Source organism: Cydia fagiglandana, chromosome 10 (assembly GCF_963556715.1).
Source record: "Cydia fagiglandana chromosome 10, ilCydFagi1.1, whole genome shotgun sequence".
Lineage (NCBI taxonomy): Eukaryota > Metazoa > Arthropoda > Insecta > Lepidoptera > Tortricidae > Cydia > Cydia fagiglandana.
This window is the reverse complement of record NC_085941.1, coordinates 6,816,138-6,839,395: the sequence shown is the minus strand read 5'-3', so window position 1 is coordinate 6,839,395 and position 23,258 is coordinate 6,816,138. Positions and strand designations below refer to the sequence as shown.

The following is a 23,258-nucleotide window of genomic DNA, read 5'->3' as shown; positions in this document are numbered from 1 at the left end:
ACGGTAGTTTCCAAGTTTTCGAATTTATTTAAGTAACTGATCAAGGGTTCTCGCTACTCGATACAACAAAAGGCTTTCAAGGGTCTATTCGGGATCGAAATTTATTTTGCTCCGTCTCTCTCATTCATTGAAGTAATAGGTTATAATGAAAAAGACGGCACGACCACACGACGGGATTGAAGGCATCCGAGGCAGTTTGTCTTGAAGACAGCTTGGTCCATGTAGATTTATCTCTGCGATAGATTAAACATCCATCGTCCAGATGGATGGAGATTGATAGTGGATCTGTAGGAACTTGGACGTAAATAAAAGCTTTAGAGGCAAGCCTCGATGCTTCAATGCCTTGAACGTTGAGAGACGCGTAGCTACATTTAAGATACATACTGTGTTACTGTGGGACTTAGTCAATCTGTGTAAGAATGTCCTGTAATTAAAAAAAATAAAATACATACCTCTATACTTAATCAGGTAACTATAGGTATATGTGGGAATCTAGTCACAAGAAGAACAAAGCACGAAAATAAAAGCTAGCTGTAAAGCCCGCTCCACACTCGTGCGCGAATCGCGGCGCGAAGCCGCGAACGCGAGTCTGGAGTCGATTTCGCATATCAGCGAACTAGACTCTACACTCGCGTTCGCGGCTTCGCCCGCGATTCACGCGCATAGTCTGGAGGGGGCTTAATACCAGGCAAATTTTACACGTAAAACCGTAGAATATTTTACTTGCGAAGGATAACGAAAATAGATGCAAATTAATTTATAACGGCTATGCCTAATTCTCTATGTAGGTATAGCTTGGCAAAAAAGAGTAGAAATTAGTATTAGTAAATATAAAGTGGCAACACTAGTGTCGTCCCTTTCAAACCAACAAATATAAGAAAACGGGACGACACTACAGTGTTGCCACTTTTTAATTTCTACTCTTTCTTGCCAAGCTGTAGTAATTGTCAATTTTTGTTAGTACCTAATAACAATTTGCCTCAAAGCTTTAGTTTGTCTTAATTTTTAAAAATGTACTTATCAATCAACCTATTTTTTAGGCACGTTAGTTCTAAAGAAAATCGTCTCTTGTCCTGGCAACTGATCAACTTTTTATACTTGGCTAAGCAAATCTTGTCAGTACAAAAAAGCGACAAAATTTAAAAATGTAAGCGCGAAGGGTTATGGTACATAGAAAATTTGAAATTTGCGCCTTTTTCTACTGACACGATTTGCTTGACCACATGGTCAAATTGATTGATAATTTGTGCATATGTACCTATATACTTATATAGGTACATATGCACAAATTATCGCACAAGTAATTTCCTCTACAGACCAAATCTTCACTTCCCCGAGACCGGTAAAAGGAATGGCTCGTACTTTATCCTACTCAGACGTGCACAAGACAAATGTGTTGACATTATGCACTTTTTCAAGCGGTGCAGACAGGGGCACTGTAGCTCGAGTGTTCCGACCACAGACAAAAGATCCTCCAGACTGAGCATAGTCGCGCTACCCCCCTCTGCCACGCATACGGTAATTTTACTCCATGTTCGAGTCGAAACTGTCTTTGTGTGACGTCCGTGTCTTTGAACGGACCAAACACGGCACGGGACTTCGCTCACTTTGTCCCGCGCACCCTCGCATTTTTGGCATCATCGGTTGGATGAAATAATTGCTCTAAATTCGGTCTAGAGGATTCCTAGTCTATGGCTCCGACGCGCCGCCATTTTGAAATTATGCCGACGTGAATATTTTACAGAACTAGGTCTTAAAAATAGCTTCGGTTCTATATTCTGACATAATACCAAAAGTTTTCTTTTTATAACTTGACTAATACATTTTCGCTACGTCTAATATTGCATAGAAAGTAAGAAAACTAAAATTATGTTACCGTCAAAAGAAAATTCTCGGCGCCGAGATTAAAACTCAGTTCAAAGTCGGATAAGCCTTTTTGTAGGCCTTATGAAGCTGAGAAAGGGTTTTGGAACAAACGTTTTCTTTAACCCTTATCTTGGCAAAGCTCAAAATGTCTTAAATATAAACATTTTTTTAGTTTTTTGTCACCTATTGAGCATACTAGACTATTAAAAAATAAGAAAAAAAATCCAGGATTTTCCAGTTTCGTAAAATCATATGTATCATATTTGATACAATGCCAATAACTCGACAAAATAGTTACCTACTTATTAGAAGAAAAATGAAGATTTAAATAAAAATAAAACATGTAATGCAACAGAAATTAGCATTTACTGCTAATTAAACGCAATCTAAAGCATCAGATGACTATTAAACCTGTAAATATAAATTATATCTACGTATACCTGATCACATGGGCGGAAAATTAGATCCCGTAAAGTTTCAAAAAAGTCATCAGGTAAAAGTTGAGTAAAATATGAAAAGTAAACAAATAATTAAAAGTAAAAAAAAAATACATTTTTTTTACTTTAGGGCCATTTTTTGCCATACACATATTTTTTCCGTGCTACGGGCTACGGCGTAGCAATAATGCTACAGCGTACGAATATATAGTTAAATAACATCTAGTACTTAAAAAAATCTAAGTTTAATAACTAAATAATACGACAACTAATATTAAATAATTGAAGCATGTTTTGTAACCCCACAAAAATGAAAAAATAAAAAAATCATCTAAAAATATTTTGACGATAACTTGGCAATGTATTAAATGTCATACAATCCTTTCGATATGTACTTTTCTGAGTTCTTGGCAGTGTATCAAATATAATACATATCAGTTTCATGTAAGGTTCTGTGTATTAAATGTTTTTAAATTCGAAGGCATTGTAAATATGTATGCACTAAGAGACAGTAAAGATATCAAAATGTAGATTATGGAAAAATATGTACTAACATAAGAAATAAATGCAAAACTTCCAGTACGAACCGAAATCTATTGTTTCCGCGGCGCCATGTTGATTATTACTAATTAATTTACAATGACACTCGTGTCAATTATTTTTTTCTATAAGTAAGGAGGGTAGCTCGACATATTGATGGCAGAGTTATTGTGTTAGGTAATAAAGTGAACCTGCTAGATTTTTTTAAGTTCCATGTATCACGGGTGTTACGATGCCAAGATAAGGGTTAAAGTTACATTATACTGTAGTAGGTACATCATAGAATAGTACCAAGACAATTCTTTTCTCACAAAGTACTTACAGCAACAATAATTAATTGTGTCAACTCTTAAAGGTACTTCTACATATCAAAGGATTGACCTAAATGTAGGTAACGTAAAACGGGGTGAGTAGGTTTCGCGGGGAAAGTTGGGTTATGAATGGGGAGAGAGGGTTTGAGAGGGGGGTGAAAAGGGGTTTTAAGGCTACTGCTACAAAAAATATTGTATTCCAATTTAAAATGGGGCTATAGTAATACGCATAATAAAAAAAAATCGATCCAACAATCTTCCAAAATCACCTTTGTATGAAAAACCCTCTCACCCCAAATACGAGGCACTACGGGGTGAGGTGGGTTTTCCTCTTTATAGTCAAAGTTATGAAATGGAACTACCCAAAATAAAATACAAACGTCCGAACCACTTATTATATACACCATTCAGTTTTCACATGTAAAAATAAAATTTTATCGAGGTTTGAAAGTCAAATTTCACCCAACTCACCCCATTTTAGAATAGAATAGAATATTCTTTATTTGCTTAAAATAAACGTACGTTACGGTACTCTACGTGACTATTGCATATAGATTGCGCCTAATGTAATGATATACAATATAAACAAACGCGGAACATATTGCTTCGCAAATAGCAAATTATCCGAAATTGAATACATTTATCCTTAACTTGAGGAAAAGGTAACCTCAGGCCGCACCCTGTATTTGCTGACTCAACAGCCGAAAAATTCATCCCGACATTAAATATTATCCTTCGGGAATTTAATGAAAATAATATCTAGACACGCGGCAGCGTGTCAAGCCAAGTTCAAGCAAAGGAACTGGCTAGCCAGCGCCAAGTGTAATATTACACGAACCACTTGGTGCCACTTTTGACCCTTCTATAACTCAAAACATCTTTAACGTAAACACATAAAACTACGTGTGTTTAATTATATCCATAAGGACATCTAGAAGCCCAAATTTCATGAAGCTAGCTCAAACGGTTATAAAGATATGAAGGTCAAAAAGTCGTAAATTTTAAGACTGACTGACATACCTATAGTACCTAAACCTAACCTACTTCCAGATGACCTAGAAGGATGAAATTTGGAATCCAGCTCAGTTATTGTGTGAAAGCGTAGGAAAAAATCTAAAAATTAAATAAAGTTATAAAATAGGGGGGGTCCCCATACAAAAAAACCATTTTTTATTGTGACTGACATATAAGTACCTAAACCTAACCTACTTCCAGATGACCTAGAAGGATGAAATTTGGAATCCAGCTCGGTTATTGTGTGTAAGCGTAGGAAAAAATCTAAAAACAAAAAAAAGTTAATAAATAGGGGGGGTTCCCATACAAATTTCTTTTTTATTGTGACTGACATATAGTACCTAAACCTAACCTACTTCCAGATGACCTAGAAGGATGAAATTTGGAATCCAGCTCGGTAATTGTGTGTAAGCGTAGGAAAAAATCTAAAAATAAAAAAAGTTAAAAAATAGGGGGGGTCCCCATACAAAAAACCTGTAATACGCGCTAAACAACCGGCCCACGGTGTGTCGTTGGCGGCGCGTGGCACCACATAATTAATACAAAGAACAGAAGTAAAAAACATGCAGCGGAAACACAAGAAAAAACATTAAATCTCAATACCTGCCTAGTTTTCTTTACAAAAAGTATTGATATCCCATCAAAAACATAAATGTAAAAAAGGAGAGCCAAGTTCAATACAAAAATTATGCTTGGCTGTGGGGTTCGCCGCAAAAAGAATGGAGATTTAAATGAGTGCCAAGTTCTATGCAAAATCCAAATATGTATTTATAGGAACAAAATAACATTATAAACAAGTATTAAACTCTATTTCTTTGCTTTATTGGATACCTATAACAATTGCTGTTATTTAAAAAAAATGTGAGATCTTAAAGTAGGTTAGATTTGGCTTGGCCAGTTTTTATCAGAATTACAAAATATATATGTTGAATAACTTTATAAAATGATTGATGTAATGAAAACTGGCCAAGTCAAATCTAACCTGCTTTAAGATCTCGCATTTTTTTAAATAACAGCAATTGTTATAGGTATCCAATAAAGCAAAGAAATAGAGTTTAATACTTGTTTATAATGTTATTTTGTTCCTATAAATACATATTTGGATTTTGCATAGAACTTGGCACTCATTTAAATCTCCATTCTTTTTGCGGCGAACCCCACAGCCAAGCATAATTTTTGTATTGAACTTGGCTCTCCTTTTTTACATTTATGTTTTTGATGGGATAAGAACTTTACCTCTCGGGTCTCGCCGTTTACGTGAGAGGCGTTCGTGTTTTTTCGCTTGGGTTCTGTTAATAAATGTTGGGATTCTCACATTATCTAAAATGATTGTGCGTCTTTTAGTCGCCATATTCAGGTTAATTTGAACGTGCACCATATTAGAATGATACTGGAATCAGTTAGCTGTGTTTAGGAAATTGTCCGTGCAACTGCTTACAAGCGAAACGCCCGCGCGTATGACAGCAAACTGACATGATTCCAATATCACTAATAATATCGGTTTAATGTAAGATGACCACGTTCGAATTGGCCTGTCTGTTATCCCATAACAGGAACAACGACATGGGGTGCTTCGATATGATTACGAACAAAGGATTAATCATTTTAAATCTTTAAAGTTGTTATTTTCTGTGATTGCCATATAGTTAAGAGTACAGTCAAGTGTAAAAATATGAGTGCACTCATCATATTCAAAAATATATCCCGAATTAAGAACTATGGGACATATTTTTGAGTAAGTTATATGCATCCATAGTTTAATACTTGACTGTACCTATTTCAAAACAGATTTCATGGTGGTAATAGTTACTTACTCTTTTTATATCCATCCATTTCTGCTTATAATGCAAGTTAAAAGCTATTGTTAAACAGACAGGCCCAGAACATTTTCTAAATGCGCCTGATAAAAGAATTACGGACCAAAACGATGGTTTTATCTACTAAACAACGCAGACAACGCACCCTAATAAAGATGAACGCCACTGAAACCCAAATTATCTTGCTTCACCCTTTACAACGATCCAATAAAAACAGCTACAGTGAGGCTTTTAAAATTTTCATTCCGGCCCCTCCTAAAAGGGGTGATAGGGGGAAATGCCCTCACAGTAAGACATTACTCCCCCTCAGATTTACGGGCGACGTGATACACACATTGATTATGCATGGAGGTGACAAATTGAGATCAGGCTATCTTTAGTGCTCGTGATAGAGCTATGATGAAGGTCGGATGTGTTTTATCTTGGAGGATGTGCGCTTAATTTGGTTTAAGAGCGTTGTTAGCTTAGTTCATTTAGGTAGACTCCGAATACGCCAAGGCAGCCGTTCCACTAAGCAGAGACGAGTGGAGATGAGAGGAGACGCGCGGGGCCAAATTTCCCCCTAGGCCCACTAGGCCCGGGCCTAGGGGCCCAAGCAACCTGGTTAACAGGCAATGGTTTTCCGATGGGAAAGGCGCCCCCTAAATTCTAAGTGCCTAGGGCCCTAAGTCTCTAAATCCGGGCCTGGAGACGTGTGGAATCATCCAATAGCAATGGTTGTGTTGTAAACCACAACTCTTCTCCGCTCCACTGGATTACAATTTACAACGAATGCTAACCGTGATTCATGCACGCCTCTTTTCATCTCCGCCTTAGTGAAAAGGTAGCCTAAGCTGGTCCTTTCTTGGTTCAAATGTACCTAATCGCATTTATTTGTGTGATTGATAACTTTAGACTTGTAAAGTGTAGAATAAATAAATAAATATTATAGAACAATTTTACACAGATCGACCTAGTCCCACAGTAAGCTCAATCAGAATAAATAGTTGCAAGTCACAAAACAAGCATTAAGCTTACCTACGAGTAGGTACGTAGGACTATGTTGATTGGTGTGAGATTGTCTCAATATGTACGAGTATATCAAATAGTACAGTTTAGGTATCTCTATACCTATAATTGAATTGTACAAGGTCTTTACAGTTACCACGCCTATAAAATGTATTTAACTCAAATCATTATATTCTTTTCCTTATAGTACGTAAAGCTGCCCTATATAAATAGCGAAGTTTAAATCATTCTATTTTTATCCCTAAAGTACGCATCTAATCTGCCCTCTTGTAAAGAGTACATCTCAACAATGGCGATTCCCGACATTCTCCCGATCAAAGTAGATTACTCCAAATGTTTCCTGTAAAACCCAGTATAAGACTGACCTTTGACTTCGCATAGTTGCTACCAACATTAGGTTCAAGTAAAAGGGAATAGATCAGAATCGTATATTTTGCAAAAGGTTTTTGATCATGAATTTCTGTACGCCTACGCAAAGGTCTTATAACAGGTTATAACCGATTAAAAATATATTTTTAGACGTTATGGAATTTCAAACATTTTCATTATGCCTGTGCTAACTCGGGATGATTCGGGGCACGAATAATAGATAGAATATTGATGTTTATAATTAATGTTTATTGACGTAACGTATTATGCATTTGCTTATTGGAAATCCTGTAACAGGAATAGTAAACAAGTTCAATATCATGTCTAATATCGAGCCTCTTAAGGTAAAAAAACTTTAGTACTTTAGTGTCCGTGCCCCGAGTTAGCACAGGTATGCTTATAATTAGGTACACTACTTAGGTACAAAACCACAACGAACACTTAACGTAAGTGGGAAAGATAAATAACAGACAGCGAACCCGTCCCATTAAATATCCAGGGGTCATTATTTACGGCGTATAGGTCAAAGCATTACTCTTGTGCGTCGTTGGAAATGCATAGGCAGTGTACACATTCACAAAGAGCTTCCCCTGTCTCTGGAGCATACTGGATATTATATACAGACAAGCATTCTTTCAAAGTCTGCGAGTGCGTGTATCGTAACAAAAGGTTATTTACAAAAGATTAATTCACGTTTTCAAATAAGAAAAGTAGTGTTTTTAGGGTTCCGTACCTCAAAAGGAAAAAATGGAACACCCTTATAGGATCACTCTTGCGTCTGTCTGTCCGACCATTTCCCCCTTTATCTCCGAAATTACTGAGTCTAAAATTTTGAAATAAATACACAAAATAGTTCTTTACTTATAGATGACAGGAAAACCTATTAGAAACGTGCAGTCAAGCGTGAGTCGGACTTAATACTTAGTTTTTGATCCGACCCCTACAGTTATTTTAAAAACATTTATTTCATTCACGTTCCACTTAAAAAAATACATTGTAAAAAGTTGGAACGCAAACTGGCAGTTTTTGACGTTTCCTGCAGCAATGCAGTCGGCTGCATTTCTGCAACAGTAATGCTGCTCTGAATCTGAACGGTATGGTACCTACCTACCTAAACTATACATAAGCAAACATCCAGTAAAAGCTTTCTTGACTCTCCTCGATAATGGATTCTGATTGAGATTGATGGGAAAGGGTTAACCCCATGATTCCTAATTTCCTTTACAGTCAACTCCTATATAATACAGTAGTACAGTCAGCATTAAAAATAGGGGATTAGAATACGCGGCAAAAATATCTATTTCTCTAATACCTAACTTAACAAAAAAATATATATAGTCTGTGCGGAAAGAGAAGAGTCGTAGAATGTATTAGATCCCATACATTTCACGACTCTTCTCTTTCCGCACAGACTATGTATATTATAACTGTATATGTAGAATAATAATTGTTCAAATTATTCTAAGACTATTGATTACCAGATCGTCTTTTTCTAACTTTATTAATTAAAGAGGGACGGGTAGTCTATCTCGTGGCGAGATACTGTCGCGCCAATCATGTGCTAGCCCGGCTGGTAATGCTGATGGTACACAGCCGTAGTTTTATCATAACTACAGTAAGATTGTAACGAGCGAAGCGAGCAATTTAAAAAGTGAAATCCTTAGCGATGGAAGGCACGAGATGCTGAACAATTTACAAAATATGAAGGTAATATAAATCACCCTTTTTTCAGATATTACGAGTAAACTACGTACAACAATGATGATGCAAGCGAATTTGTATGGGAGTGTCAGTCTCCTTAATTTACTGGTCTGTGATACAAACCCATATCTGCCAGTAAATAATATAAAATTTTGTCTCTTGAATTCTACCTAAAGTCTGCATCTTTTGAATCGGTTTATTTAGAAAGCGTTGCAGACACGAGAGCTTTATCTCTCGAAGATCTACATATTCAAGTGGCTGAATCGCTGGAAACCGAGCGAGAGTTATCGACCAAACCGACTCAAACGTTATTTGTAGAGTTCTGTTGAACCACAAAATACATAGTACGACCGTACAGAAAGGACACTTCCTACAAAACCGAAGTTTCACAGCGATCGAATCATGCTATCCCTTCAGTTCAGGGTAGAATCACCCCTTTCTAATGTATGGCACTGTCCCAGTTGACTATTTAGGGTTGTCAAAATTCAAGTGATTATCTTATCTGTGGTCGTGCACGCAAAAGGACGTCAAGTGGCCAACCCTAATAATTGCTCGGAGCAATGCTGAGCCGAACGGAGCCGAGTACTCTCCCCACAAACAAGTTATTCAAACAAGGAACCCTTACTGGATGACTCACGCTATACCGGGCCGGGGCCGGGTCGGAGCTTCCGGCGCTTCGTATGTATGGAAAGCACAATGTCATCACTGATCAGCCGTCATAGAACATGACACGTCGGACGCCTCGGCCTGGGCTCGGTCCGGTCTAGTTTCACCACGTCCATCTCTTCCTACGGAGGTTTGTCTGCGCTTAGCTTTCTTTGCAGAAGCAAATCGTCAAATATAACATAAATGTCTGGATAAATGACCCGTTTGACGTTTTCAGAAGCAGTTTAGGCTGCGATCCAGCGGCTAGGTTTTTTGACATTTGCGGCAGCAAAACAGTTGGGAACAATGCTGCACCGCAGCATTACTGTAGTTTGGATCCGAACGGTACCCTAATAAATTTATGCAGTCAGCTGTGCACCTTTGCAGTCTATTATGCGAGTATATAACGCTCTGTGTATACTGTATGGTAACTGATCTGCATTACCAACTCGTGTAACAGCAATACTCTTCACTGACCATCGGTGAACCTCATATCTTGGCAATAAGGTGTAAACTGTATAAATTGTCAGTAAGGCCGCGGACTGGCTGCAAGCGGCGCGGCGAGCGGCAAATCAAGACCATTCCTACATCTGAGCGCCTACCGTGAACCACGTTCTACGTGTTGCCTCTCTATCGCACTTGTGAATTCGTACGTAAGTGTGAGAGGAAGGCAACACGTAGAATATGGTTCGCGGTAGGCTCTCTGGTCGCGGGACTCGCGGACAATGTATGAAAACTGACTGTGTCGAAACGTCGGTAAATAAAGGTAATTGAATATAATTCGCGTTAGACCCGTCTATAATGTGAGTTAATATGTATTCAAAACGCGAAAGTTTAAAATATTTATAATGTATGAAAAGCCTTGCGGCTCGATTCGGAAAATTAATTAGATTTCTACTAGACTTCAACAAGTTACGATATGGATAATTTAAAGATATTTGTAGGATAGAATGAAAACCAATTTTATTAAGAATATACAGGGTACATAAATAATCATACAAAAGTAACTTAAATATATCTAAATATTAAAATATTTTAATCTAAAAGGCCTCCGCGGGCTGTACCGGGTGCAAAGGTGCCCATTATACTTGCCGCGTTACCACGTTGGATAGCGATGGCCAACCTTTGCACCAGGTACGAACCCGCGCGAGCGTCAGAGGTCCTCTCCCTGATTCTACCTCCCACCTCCCTTATAAAAGCTATGGCGTCAGACCCCCAACACCCCGTTACCTCGAAGGCGAGTGGCACAAAATAATAATTCGCCTCAAGGTCGGAGTATTTTATGCGCTTTCTTAATGCTGCCAGCTCTGCCGCAGCGCCTGCTGTCTGCACCGTCCGGTTTAGGTGCGAGGCGGCGAAAGTGCTGACGCACGTCGCGTCCCATAGGATAGATATATCAAATTTGACGTGTCCGCGATTCTGAAGGTCCTCTTGAATGATTTCGACAAGTTATGACTTAGATATCCAAGTCACATCTAGTCGATATCTAATGTAGATCTAGTTGATCTCTATATCGTCTCTAGATCTTGTGATTATCTCGAAATCCGAATAGGCCTGTTGATCTGTCGCTCGCCGCGCCGCGCACCGCTTGCGTCCAGTCCGCTTCCTTACAGAGTGGATGTACACTATACGGTATCTAAAGTGCATTACCGTGATTGATGCGAGCCCCAGTGGCTCGTAATCGAGTGAGAGGAGTTAGGGTTGACCCTGTCTACGACTTTGGGCTAGATGTATGTATGTTGTCAACATTAGGAGCATGGAATAATTGTATTAGGGCCATAATAAATGTATTAATAATTGTAAGTAGCTCGGCCCTTTCCCATACTCACAATGAGTTATTATCTACCTACGGCCGCGTCCGGCGCGATATGCATCCTACATTCTAGTTTCTATTTCCTTGATAGGTACTTTTGTTCTCTGTTATATAAAGCAAGTACTTAAGGGGTCCACTGATTAATAGTCCGCCGGACGGTATCGGCCTGTAAGTTAGAACAAAATTTTGACAGTTCCGAACAACTGACAGGCCGATACCGTCCGGCGGACTGTTAATCAGTGGGGTCCTTTAGAATCTTAGATAGATCTTTAATGTCACCTGGAGCAATGAATTCTGCTAAACACCGGTAGCGCTGAAGAGCGCTGGTGGCCTAGCGGTAAGAGCGTGCGACTTGCAATCCGGAGGTCGCGGGTTCAAACCCCGGCTCGTACCAATGAGTTTTTCGGAACTTATGTACGAAATATCATTTGATATTTACCAGTCGCTTTTCGGTGAAGGAAAACATCGTAAGGAAACCAGCATACATCTGCGAAGAAATTCAAAGGTGTATGTGAAGTCCCCAATCCGCATTGGGCTAGCGTGGGGACTATAGCCCAAGCCCTCTCGCGCTCGAGAGGAGGCCTGTGCCCAGCAGTGGGACGTATATAGGCTGAGATGATGAAACACCGGTAGCCGCTTGGTTAGGCTCTTAAATCGCCTCATGGTTTGAAACCCGGCTCGTGATGAATTTCTGCCTACCTAAATACTAGGGATGTACCGACTAGTCGCCGACTAGTCGGGAAAGCCGACTATCCGGCCACATTTGTAGTCGGCGATTAGTCGGCGACTAGTCGGCAAAAATGGCCGATTAGTCGGCACTTTATTAGTGAAAGAAAAACAGAAAAAAGAAACCAACAGTCAATATTTACCATATGTTTTATGTCTAATTTACCAAAATACCTAATCAGGGTGTGAAAACTTAACGTTATCGTATGGTGGGGTCTCGTGTTTTCCTCTACAGGTCTATCTCAACTGATTCTCGTGTAATTTCATGGCCAAGTTCTATACTTAAAGGATTTTATTATAATTCAGTTCTTGTTTTTTTTTTAATGGTGGAGCCATGGGGAACTCTTAATGTTATTGCATGGTCATTGGGCGTTTTGTTCGGACATATGACCCACAGCGTACACAAACGAAATAGGGCTAGGTAAGTAGGTAAATGTATCTACTACTCAGTGGTATGAGTCGCATTCTTGCAAACCATGGGAGAATTGAGAAAGAAATAAAAATCATTTCATATCATTATAGCATTTTTGCAATGAATTAAGTCAAAACTATTGGAATTATTTCAAAAATACTCTGAATAGCTGCTGTTATATTGCGTTGCTGTTGTTATATTGTTCAATATCAAGAGGAACAAAAATAAAATCCAGTTCTAAAAAAACAAATTTTTAATTCTGCATGATCAAAATCAATTGTTAATTCGTTTAAAAAGGCAGCAGGCGCAAAATAAAGGGGGAGTCACCATTCACCACACCGCTGGGGGCTGGGATACTCTTCGAGCTCCGCTCCGAGGCGGAGTACCGCATGGGTCTCCCCTCCTTCACACCGATTGAAGATATCAAGGAACCCCTGGAGAAGCTGGACCACCCCAAACACGCCAAACGGATAGACGCAAGAGGAGGCCGCCCGGGCTGCACATGGGCATCTAATATGGGATGTCGGAGCTTCTCCACATGAGGAGTGTCAAGGTGGAGGCATGGCGCGGAAATAAGGGGCCCGCGCAATGTCACCGCTGCCAGGGCTTCCGGCACTCATTACATGGATGTCACAGACAGCTCGCCTGCGCTCGCTGCGCCGAACCACACTGAGCCAGCCAATGCAGGCGACCTCTAGACCAGAAGGCCACCTGCAGAAACTGCAGAGGTGACCACCCCGGCAACAGCTGCAATTGACAACATTTCATATGCCATTATGCTATAAAACTCTTCTCATGCTGCATGAACCACACTTTTGCACAATGCTGAAAGTAAAAACATTAATAATACTATCTCGTACCGTTGAATAACTATTTTCTGCCGGGTGATACATAAAAAAAAATTACATATTTAGAAAAGTGAGATTAAATTCTCTATTTTAAAACTAGTTTGGTCTTTGTACGCGAAAATTCATAAAGCGGGTCAAAAACGCCCAATGACCTTTAGAGACTTCTAAACAGGGCACGTTGCTCGTAAAGACGCTGACCACAGGGGATAGGTTCTTAACTGGCGACTACGTACGAGAAATAGAGCCATGGAAATACCTTCTACAAGTTGTAGTACCTACTGACGTTCTGCTCAGGATCGCACAATAAGAGAAAGACAGAAATTGAACGAGGATTCTTGTGATAAGTAGGTCTTTATTGAACCTGTAGAGAACACATTTTAGCCAAGCTACCAAAAGAGCAAAACTATTGTTTTTCACCTGAACTTATACGAAACTAATGATCTATGATTAATCGGCCGACTAGTCGGCTAGTCGGCCGATTAATCGGCCATTCGAGCGCCGATTAGTCGGCTAGTACCTATCCCTTAATTACCTAAGTACAAAACATAATTTCATCGATAACAGTCCTCGGCGAAGGAAAACATTATACAAATAAATTAAAAAGTGTGTGTGTCCGTATATTAAGCTAGTTTTTCCACACTAGCTCTACTTGACTTGACTGTAGCCTAAACCCTCTCTTCAAAGGGTTAAATATTTATGCCCAGCAGTGGGATAATTGTATACCCGTATAGGCTTGTGACTATCTTAGTTTTACTTACATATTCATTTAGTAATCAGATTGAATTAAATAAGAATTGTTTATACACATATTTCAATGCATAAGAAAATAAAATAAAATTACATAATAGAAAAAAATAAAAACAATTATTAATTTATTAACTAAGTACAGATCTAACAACTTACAATATTTTCGACAAAAGGTTTCCAGTCTCAGAGTATGCGCGGCCGAGATACCCGACGCTGGTTTTCAGTCCGGTCCCAGACTAGGACGTTAGGAGGGTACTTTTGAAATTATCAGCTTGTGGCCGTTTTTCTCGCACTTTAAGCACTTTTAAGTAGCACTGTTGTGAACCTCTTTACTCATAACATTTATTATTTTTCCATGCCTAATTCATATTGTCATTCATATACGTCATGTTTTGCTAATTAAAACCTACTGATTAGATTTTGCCTGTTATTTCAAGCACGAAACTTTGCTAGTGACAAAGTTTGACAGTGTTTAGGTATACGAATGACTGTAAATAGTTAAATACTGTTCTGAACATTATTAATAGGAGCGCAAATTCGTATCACATTAGTTGTAAAGTGGCCTACTTTCTACTGCCACTCAAATATAGACTTTATAGTGCATGCATAAAGTATAAATTCCCTCAAACGGCTATTCCTGTAACGGCATTTTAATTTCGCAACCCACTAGACATTGATTGATAGAATCCGCTGCAGGCTCCAAAGTATGTTTTTAGCAAAGTTTTTTGGTATAGAATACTATTATTCGTTATAAGTATTGCAAATTAATGATTTCCTTTAGTTTCTCTGGTTTAAATACTTTAAGTTGTTTCAATTATTACAGAAATGATAACATAAAAATAAACGCCCCAGAGTAGTGGGTCAAAGTGGTCAAACAACACATTTCGGGAAAAGATCTCTTCTATGGACAACACAAAAGATGACGATCTGGGTTCGTATATATTACCTTTTTCTTATTTGAGTCAAATACTGAAAATATTCAGAGTATAGAATAGGTATCGTATGATTCTCTTTACCTTGCGATGTCTAAATTAAGGAAAGACGCAATATAATTATAATGTGCACCAATGATTCAAGTGACTCATTTTAATTTATATTTGTAGATACTATTCAACTAGATATAAAGATCTAGTAAAAATAATATTACTATGGTTAGTAACTTAGGCTTTCAGAATTTTCTCTCAAAGCTATTTGTTTTAAAGATAATACCTATGAACCTACTTACAAAGCCATTAGCTAATTACTTGGCTTTTCGACGTCACAAAAAACGTTATCACCTCTGCCCAGGGTACCGGAGCGAAAGTGCACTAATGAAAGTGTCGGAAATGAAGATTGCATTTTGCAAAAGTCTCCTAATAAATAAGCAGCGTGTCAAGCCAAGTTCAAAAGAAAAAATAACTGGCGACGCAGCGGCCGTGTTTTAGGTATATTACCTAAAAATATATAAATGACCTACCTAAAAAACCTTCCTCTCAGTTAAGAAAACATGTGTTTTTTTTCGTAACTCGACGGAAAATTACAAACAGTTTTACGGGAAAAGTTTTGATTTCGTATTTATTCCGCCCGGAATGAGGAGCTATTCAAACCAACCTATAGTTTTATCGAAAATATCTAAATCGAATGAAAAACGAGATCAAAAAATAAATAAAATAAAAATCGGTCATCATCATCTCAGCCACAAGACGTCCACTGCTGAACATAGGCCTCCCCCTTGGATCTCCATACGTGCCGGTTGGAAGCGACCCGCATCCCGCGTCTTCCGGCGACCTTAAGAACAACTTAAAAATCGGTACAAATGACAAAATAAATAGGTAGTCAGATATATTGTATATGTTTCATTAAAATATTAATTTGTATATTATGTAACTTTATTAGAATAAATATTTCTTATCTTATCTTAACAAATCGCCACCTTAGCTCTTTTCCAGATTGAATTGAAAGTATATCGCGAAAACTTTCAAAACTTTGAACAGGACTCGTCAAACTCATGGATTAACTTTCATCGTGGCATTAATTTCATATTATTTTCTAAGTAGAAATTCATAGTAGTAGAAAGTAGAAGTAGGAATTCGGTCTGGGGAAAATACACATACATACAACTTAACTTTAACATCGCTTTTGTTTTAATACCTTCCTAATGTTCCTTTTACGGCTCATGTTATGGTTTTTATCATAAATCTACTTAAATATTCAAGTCGTGGTAAGCTAGTTTTATGTTTGACCTTTATGTTTTCAAATGAGGGTAAATATATTTTTAACCATACACATCGATTTAGGAACTTCTAGAACTTTAGATTACAGTTCTTATTTGCAATTCTAGTTACAAGCAGTCAATGTCATGCTGACTATCTCTGGAAGTTATGTGCGGAACTGAATTTGATATTCACCAATAACTTGTCGGAATTTCGTGATAGTCTGACAGTTGGCTGAAATGTACTCGTCAGCGCAAGTAAGCCAGAAATTGCGCTAGTTCGTAAAGCAATATCAACCGATGTACCATAACGATAAAGTTCGATTTCATTTATTTTTACCTATCTATAGACTCAGGATTTCTATTATTCATATTTTATGGCTATCTTATTATGATCTAAAAAAGGGCTACATTTTAAAAACTTTGCACCGTACCGTGAACTGTGTGTGCGTGCGAGCGTGTGTGCGCGTGCGTGCGTGCGTTCGTGCGTGCGTGCGTGCGTGCGTGCGTTCGTGCGTGCGTGCGTGCGTGCGTGCGTGCGTGTGTGTGTATATATTTAATGGGGTAATTTGTGAGAATCGGAAAATTGACCCTCTTCTACCCCCTCTTAAGGTAAAAATAGTGAGGATCCGTTTAAGGGCATACATATTAGGTATCGTGTTCTGATTAGGAAAAAGTAGAAGAAATATTTTTTTTGACATTAAACTAACTGCCGTATTCGAATTTCAAGATATTCACAAGAGACGACACGTACTAGATCCATTCTAGATACGTTATAGTTTAGATATCAACTAGTTCTCTTTTGCAGCGCAATTCGGGCAACCAATGTCACTTTTACGTTAGATAGAGTAAGATATCTATTAGATGTGTATTGGATCTCTAAGTCATATCCTGTGGAAATCGTTCAAGAGTATCTCCAGAATCGCGCAAATGTCAAATTTGACAGGTTAGATCTTAAATATATCGTTATCGTATCTTGGTGATGTCTAAAAGATATCCAATAGACGTCTATTTCAAAATCCGAATCGGGCCCTACGGTTGTCAGTGTCACAATAAGCGCGATATTTCCCGCCATAAACCCGGTTACGTCGCCGTCAGATGTGCCTCTTATTAAGTTTGCATATTGTTTGCATATTCGAACGCTATCGCCCCCATGCATTCTCACCGCAATATTTATGTTACGGTCTTTACTCATTTCAAAGTGATTTATTATGGTTTAATTCATTAATTGCCACTATGTAGCAGTTTCGCCGTATGTAGCGCATAGTCGCTATAAGAATAAGCGCTGGTGGCCTAGCGGTAAGAGCGTGCGACTTGCAATCCGGAGGTCGCGGGTTCAAACCCCGGCTCGTACCAATGAGTATTTCGGAACTTATGTACGAAATAACATTTGATTTTTACTAGTCGCTTTTCGGTGAAGGAAAACATCGTGAGGAAACCGGACTAATCCCAAAAAAGGCCTAGTTTCCCCTTTGGGTTGGAAGGTCAGATGGCAGTCGCTTTCGTAAAAACTAGTGCCTACGTCAAATCATGGGATTAGTTGTCAAGCGGACCCCAGGCTCCTATGTGAGCCGTGGCAAAATGCCGGGAGAACGCGAGGAAGAAGTCGCTATACGAACAGTGTACCCGACAGTCGTGTTCTTGGCCCTGAATGTGTTAAAAGTTATTTTCCTTATTTTTAGGGTTCCGTACCTCAAAAGGAAAAACGGAACCCTTATAGGATCACTCGTGCGTCTGTCTGTCTGTCCGACCATTCCTCCCCCCCCCCCTTTATCTCTGAAACTAGTAAACTACTGAACCTAAAATTTTGAAAAAAATACACAAAATAGTACTTTACCTATAGATGACAGGAAAACCTATTAGAAATGTGCAGTCAAGCGTGTGTCGGACTTATGTACGGAACCCTTGGAACGCGAGTCCGACTCGCACTTGACCGGTTTTTATTTTTAGGTAGAGCTGGACCACGCCACGCTATGTTTCCATCAACTTAGTTATAACCACGCCATACTCCACGCGTAACTTGCCGGATGACTTATGGCGTTAAGTCTAACAAGCTCTTGATAATCGTTTGTTCTTATCCGTCATTTTGACATTAGTGTTTGTGAGAAAGGGACAAAATTTAACACAGGTTTGTTAAGTTTTATGTTTACGAGTACAAGGGTTAATGTGATCTCTAAGAATGTAAATTATATTTTCACCACACCAGCTCGGAAAGGCTTACTTTGCACTTCAAAAACGAATAGCAAAGTTGCATTTTATTCACATGTGAGGCAAAGTAATCAAATGCAAATTTTGAGTTGTTTTCTTATGTTTGCTGGTAGAATTGACTTTTAAATGATGATTTTGGATGGTAAATATTTACTAACATTCATTTGGATTTGATTTGGTTTGATTTTGTTTGATATTTTACATTTAATATTTGCTTCGGGTTGGTGTGGTGAAAAATTTTGTTTTCTCTCGGGGGCAAATTTTGTTTAACCATCGTGCTTTGAAACCCTCGCAACGCTCAAGATTCCATTTTTCGAACCACTCGCTACGCTCGTGGTTCAATTTTGGAATCTTTCGCTTGCTCGGGTATCAATATTAGCACGAGCGGTTAAACAACAACTTTGCCCCCTTGTAAAACAAATAAAATTAACTATTACGATTAACTTAAAACATTTTCTACAAAATGTTGGAGTTTTTTTTGTGGCATAATGTGAGTCGGCATTTTAAAATAGGGTTGCCACAATAAACGCGGCGTGTCCCGCCATAAACCCCGTTTCATTCGCCGGCTGACGCGACCTGTTATTAGATTTGCATATTGGAACGCCATCGACCCCGGATGAATATTTTCACCTCGTGCGGCCTATGTTTACCTTTTTAGGGTTTTTTAACTTCGTGTAGAAACAAACAACCCTTTCTTGATAAGTTTTACCATACATTATTTCATCATACTCGTAGCATTGTGCCGGTATTTTACCGTGGCTCCCTTGGGGAGCCTGGGATCCACTCAGCGACCTAATAGGTAATCCCAAAATAAAACGTTTTAAGTTTTTTTTAAATTAACATACAATAAAAAACTTTTAGACTTTTGTCTGAGGAAAAAATACTTATTTACAAACAAGATATATAAAGTGGTACAAATATAAAATCTTAATCTTTTGGCTTGATAACGAAATAAATACTTATACTGCCGTATTCGAACTTCAAGATTCACAAGAGACTACACGTACTAGATCTATTCTAGATACGTTATAGTTTAGATATCAACTAGTTATCTTTTGCAGCGCAATTCGGGCAACCAATGTAAATTTTACGTTAGATAGAGTAAGATAACTATTAGATGTGAATTGGATCTCTTAGTCATATCCTGTGAAAATCGTTCAAGAGTATCTCCAGAATCGCGCAAATGTCAAATTTGACTGGTTAGATCTTAAACATATCGTTATCGTATCTTGGTCATGTCTAAAAGATATCTATTTAAAAATCCGAATCGGGCCCATAGTGTCAAGTCCCATGTCTTGAATGTCGCTACAAAAACGTTTAAATATGAGAACGAATTAATTTGTATGATCTTGACGTCTTTTAATTAAAAAAATGTTTTTAAAAATCAGTAATTATTAAGTACTTATGAAAGCAAAAGAATGAATTTAAATAGCAAAATCATATACGAATATGATTCACAATTGTTCATTACATATTATATTTGCCGTGACTTATTTTTCAAAAGTGTTTTTCAATAAAAAGACACGTCCAGATTGTTTTACCTTTTTTCTAATGCTAAAAACTAGAACTAGAGTTTTGTGAAAAGTCTGCAGCGGATTTGATAGTTCACGCAGTGCAAGTTTCATTTTAAACGTCAAACTTCTATGAAATTATGACGTATAAATAACACTTGTTACACTGCGTGGGCTATCAAATCCGCTGCAGACTTTTCTTGGTGCGACTATAAGTATATGTATGTAACACAAAACCGTTTTAATTTAGCGCAATGGTCGCTAAGGTCTAATTCTCTTTGTAGTGAATAACTACATCCTTCCAGTTGGCAGTGACAGAGACAAATGGATGTGGTGGACAATTAAAAAATGGTCCTTGCGAATGGGAAGTGACCGAATTGTATTCTCATTATAGGGTCCAACCGAAACCTTTTTCTCGACACCGAAACCAAAACCAAAGGTTCGGTTTTGCTCTAGTTTGGGCCGAAACTGAATCTTAGGCGGAAACATGATGCCAAAACCTACCGAAGCTTTGCTTCTACAAATATGCGCAATGGAAGCAGAGCGTAAAAAGTACAAACACAAGCTTTGTATGTTAAATTGTGAATGCCGAATATCTTATACTTATTTGAGTTATTTGATATTCTTATACTGTAAATGTATTGGAATAGTAGAGACTCTTATCTCTTATCGTCTTATCTCTTTCCCAATATCCGGCGGATTCGCGAAACGCTCAGGAGATTACTCTGATGTTACTAAAAATATAGCGTCAGATTGTATTTTTTTCTAAGGTATGATAGATTTTAGCATAGGTATATAACAATAACAAAGATTCAGACCCAAAAAAATAAGTAATACCATTATCAATCCTTCTTACAAAAAAATACAAGAAAATTGCTTGAATTTGTCTTCGAAGGTTGACCAATTCAGACGAGAAAGACAGTCGATTGTAATATGCTTAGAGCATTAAATAACTGGTGTCGCCTTTAAGAGCTTACCCCTCTGCCGAAAAACTTGCACAATTGTGCAAACTTTTATATGGACTGACATGGCTATTTGTACGTTGCGTACAAATCATGTAGAAATAGCAATACATTTGAAGTCCCCTCTCCCAAAAATCGGCAGACTGTTTAGTAAAGAAAATGACAGCGAGGACAAATCTCTAGTTACTAAATGCTTTAACGTAAAATGTTATTTCATAAGTCATTAATATTATTAGCATCCATATTTTTACGACTGACAGTGAGACACAAGTAGCTTAATATTTGCTTATTTATTTTATTTAGACGTTCCAAAACATACTTTTCTTTAATCTTTATAGTCGATACTATCTTTACTATAAATTTGACCTCAAGCAACCGTTTGCACGTGTGACCGCTCACACGTGCGTCCTCAATACCAATGCAAATTTCGCAAAAGATGTTAGCAATTTTTCCACATCCACACAATACCCGGCGATGCCTATTGATATTTGCGGCCCATTCAAAGCACGTAGGTACAAACTATGACAAGACTATCTGATCTGTCCTTCGTTACTCTATGTCCGTTGTACGGCAGGAAGGACGTGTCATTGAGCGAGACGCCACTATAATCGTGTCTACTGCGTGAAAGGGACGGACAGCCGTCATTGTGTTGCGCCTCGATTGTTACAACTTTGTATGCAAAGAGGAAACTCCTTTTATGTCAGACGGTACGTTGTTTTATGACTGGATTCTATTTCTTGCTCCCATTTAGATAGGGATTTGTTTCTGATATGAGTTTTTAACACACCTGGAGTTTTCTGTGTTGATCTCGTTAGATTAAAGTTACGTTTTATTTTAGACACAAGTTTTAAATGCGAGTCGGTGAATAACCGATTTGCCTGAAGCAAGTAGGCACCCCTTTACAAAGCAATACCTCACCAATTGAATCCAACGTGGTTTTATCACTAACATATCAAATTTTTGCCATATTTGGTGCGCTTTTAAATAAGATTATTCCGGGAATCCCCTTGCGTGCTGAAAACTATCTAAAAAGCCGAAAACCCACGTAACTTAATAAAGAAAACATTTTCACTCAATTCCGTATAGGGCTCACTCTACGTTATCAAGGTTTGAGCCCGCATTGCTACCTCCCTAAAGGGAGAACCCCCCACGTCCGGGAAATGTATACGTTTTTCCACCGTGCACTATTTATGACGTCGTCTTCCTCAATAGGTTAACAACTTAACATTAACCACTCAAGCAATCCATTACCAAACCTATTCTACAAACAATAAAGTAAAAAATCCAAGTGCACGCGCGCACACTTATGTCATTTATAAATAAGCACGTTCTATCTCCAAGATTCACAACAATCAAAAGTCAACTCAAGACTGACGAATGTAGATTCATAATGGCATGACGTACGGCGCTCAGTTTTAACGCTTCGCGTTCCTATGTTTTAGAATCTGCAAGGGTACTTACTACTGGTTCGTTTCTAAAGAGCATAGGCAGATTGATGTGATACGTAGTTTGAAGTCGTACGGTCATAGTTTTAGAGTTTGTTTTAGCATGTAGCGTTTATTTGGTGGTTACGATTAATAGATTCAAGGTAAGTCGGGGATGGATCGTTCAGCGATTCATCGGATTGGTATTTATGTTCTGCCTTTGTGACCTCCATCGCGTTTGAAGTACCGAATTGGTGTTTTGTCTTAATATTCGCTTGAGTTATCGTGGATATTGGGAACGTTGTGCTTGACTTTAGCTTTTGTGTTTATGTTTCGAGACTAGTTTCAAACGAATAATATCTCTGAAAGGCAGACTTTCGCAGACTTTAATCTTCAGACTCAACTTATCATGTTTACAGAACTGTTTATATCTTATTTTAAGTCTAGCACTTATACCTACAGTCAGCATCAAAAGTAGCGTATCAGATTACACGTCAAAATTCTCATAAACAATACTCATTCTCTAATAATTTAACAATAATAAATCTCTCTATACGAAGAAGAATCTTTATTTGAACGGAAACTGATATTTATATTAGGAAAAGTATTTCAGGGTGGTGGCAGATACTTTTGGAGCATTGTTTCATCCACCACCATTGTTACTTACTGTACCTTACTTACTTTAAAATTCTCCTTACCTCATTGTTG

The 23,258-nt window shown here is 38.2% G+C and overlaps 1 protein-coding gene across 2 annotated transcripts in view; it reads left to right on the top strand.

Moving 5' to 3' along the window:
• The window catches only part of LOC134668082 (muscarinic acetylcholine receptor DM1), a 112,525-nt gene that overhangs the window by 74,689 nt on the left and 14,578 nt on the right, over window positions 1-23,258 (top strand). The gene's annotated exons all lie outside the window — the stretch shown is intronic.